Raw genomic sequence first — 2,758 nt, forward strand, 5'->3', positions numbered from 1 at the left:
GATCCTCCTGCCTCAGCCTCTCAAAGTGCTGGGATTACGGGTGTGAGCCATTGCACCCGGCCAGATTTAAACAATTTATTTTTGCTAAATGACAACAGCATACATTTATCTGTATAATTACATGTCACTCTCATCTTTGAATTACAACCAAAATTTAACTCAAAACCTCTTTTAATATACTTGGAGTCACTTTTGAGGCTTTATGATGGTATCAAAGAGATAACCACACTGCTTTTAGTTCATTCACTTTCAATTATATATCTCAGTTAATACTACTTTAGTTATATATCAGAACAACAGACCCAAATTAATCTTGAAGAACAAAGAAATTTATTGGCTTTTGTAAGTTAAAAATATGCAGGTAGACCTGGCATAGTGGCTCACGCTTGTAATGGCAGCAATTTGGGAGGCTGAGATGGGACGATCTCTTGAGTCCAGGAGTTCAGGACCAGCCTGGGCAACATGGCAAAACCCAGTTTCTACCAAAAAAATACAAAAATTGCTTCTGTGTGGTCACGCCAAGCCAGCACCTGGGCCTGGAACTGGGCCGCAGCCCCTCAGCTTTGCCCACCGACTCCCGACCATGGACCCCCGCAAAGTGAACGAGCTTCAGGCCCTTGTGAAAATACGTAAGCAGGATCTGAGCATTCTGCACGCTGAGGAAATGCGGTTCCTGAGGAAAGGGGTGGAGAGCATGGGGGTAAAGTACTACCTGCTACTCAGAAATCTAAATCAGAAGAAAATACCAAGTGGAAAAAAAACCTGACAGTAAGAAGGTGCAGGAAGACTTAAAGACAGACAAACCATCAAGTCAGGAAAGTGATCTAGAAATTGATAACGAATGTGTGATTAAACCAGACACTGATGCCCCTCAAGAAATGGGAGATGAAAATGCAGAGATAACAGAGGAGATGAGATCAGGCAAATGATAAGAAAGTGGCTGCTATTGAAGCCCTAAATGATGGTGAACTACAGAAAGCCATTGACTTATTCACAAATACCATCAAGCTGAATTTGCACTTGGCCATTTTGTATGCCAAGAGGGTCAGCGTCTTCGTCAAATTAAAGAAGCCAAATGCTGCCATCCGAGACTATGACAGAGGCATTGAAATAAATCCTGATTCAGCTCAGCCTTACAAATGGCAAGTGAAAGCACACAGACTCCTAGGCCACTGGGAAGATGCACCCATGATCTTGCCCTTGCCTGTAAATTGTTTTACGATGAAGATACTAGTACGATGCTGAAAGAAATTCAACCCAGGGCACAGGAAATTGCAGAAGAAAGTATGAGCGAAACGTGAAGAGCCAGAGAACAAAGAATAGAAAGAGTTAAGACGGCTGGAGAAGAGCGTGAGAGAGCCCGGGAGGAGGAAGAAGCCAGACCACAGTAGGAAGCTCAGGATGGCTCTTTTCCAGGTGGCTTTCCTGGGGGAATGCCTGGTAATTTTCCCGGAGGAATGTCTGGAAGGACCCAAATGCCTGGACTCAATGAAATTCTTAGTGATCCAGAGGTTCTTGCAGACACGCAGGATCCAGAAGTTATGGTGGCCTTCCAGGATGTGGCTCAGAACCCAGCAAATACATCAAAATACCAGAGAAACCCAAAGGTTATGAATCTTATCAGTAAATTGTCAGCCAATTGGAGGTCAAGCATAATGCCCTTCTGATAAACAAAGCCCCTGCTGAAGGAAAAGCAACCTAGATTACCTTATGGATGTCGCAATAATACAAACCAGTGTACCTCTGACCTTCTCACCAAGAGAGCTGGGGAGCTTTGAAGATAATCCCTACCCTTCTCCTCCAAATGCAGCTGAAGCATTTTACAGTGATTTGCCATTAGGGTATTCATTCAGATAATGTTTTCCTACTAGGAATTAATCCCTACCTCTCTCCCCCAAATGCAACTGAAGCATTTTACGGTGATTTGCCATTAGGGTATTCGTTCAGATAATGTTTTCCTACTAGAAATTACAAACTTTAAACACTTTTTAAACCTTAAAAATATTTAAAACAAATTTAAAGGGTCTGTTAATTCTTATATTTTTCTTTACTAATCACTTTGGACTTTTTTCCTTTGAGTTATTGGGAAGGGAAGATATTTATGTATGGAAGATTATTGCTCTAATTTGAGTGAAACAAAAGTTTATTAGTGCGAGGCAAACAACTCATTTGAGGATAAACTTTGTGTTGGATATGTGGTTCCTGAAGCATTTTTGCTTGTCTTTTTAAAAGCTTTATCCTTTTCTTTAAATACTTGTTTCAATAAAACTAACTGGGACCACTAGTATTTCAGTAGGACCTGGGTAGGGACTGGAAGTACTTGGCAGGGCAGTGGCAATCTTGCTGTACTTTAAATAGCATGCATCCTTGGGCAGGTTGCCCTTAAATCTTACCCAGTGGTGAAGGGATTTTTCTTGTAATGCTGCAGCAGAGTTGGAGTACTTAGTTCTGTTCTTGTCCAGTATATCTAATAAATGTTTCATATTATTTCCACATAGGGAAAATAAGGGAGTATTTTTCTTTTTATATTTCTATGCTTAAAATTCTCTTTCCTAGTCAAAAAATGCCCAGCTCTGTGTCTGCTTTCTGCTTGTTACATTTTTCTCCCTTACTTTTCTTGGGCTAAAGACAGGCTTTTTCCACCAGCATCATCACTGCTATCATCATTAACAGCATAATTATACAAGCATATTTAATGCTGAGTTTAATTTAATATGTAATACATAGAGTAATTGTAGGGTAATACCCACAACAACTG

At 40.6% G+C, this 2,758-nt stretch overlaps 2 pseudogenes; both read left to right on the forward strand.

Annotated features, from left to right (window-relative positions):
• Window positions 1-583: 583 nt before the first annotated feature.
• On the forward strand, window positions 584-1,667 carry LOC105538066 (annotated as a pseudogene).
• Window positions 1,668-1,710: 43 nt separating this feature from the next.
• Window positions 1,711-2,758, forward strand: part of LOC105538067 — a 3,685-nt pseudogene continuing 2,637 nt past the window's right edge.

The sequence above is a fragment of the Mandrillus leucophaeus genome, unplaced genomic scaffold (assembly GCF_000951045.1).
Source record: "Mandrillus leucophaeus isolate KB7577 unplaced genomic scaffold, Mleu.le_1.0 Scaffold184, whole genome shotgun sequence".
Lineage (NCBI taxonomy): Eukaryota > Metazoa > Chordata > Mammalia > Primates > Cercopithecidae > Mandrillus > Mandrillus leucophaeus.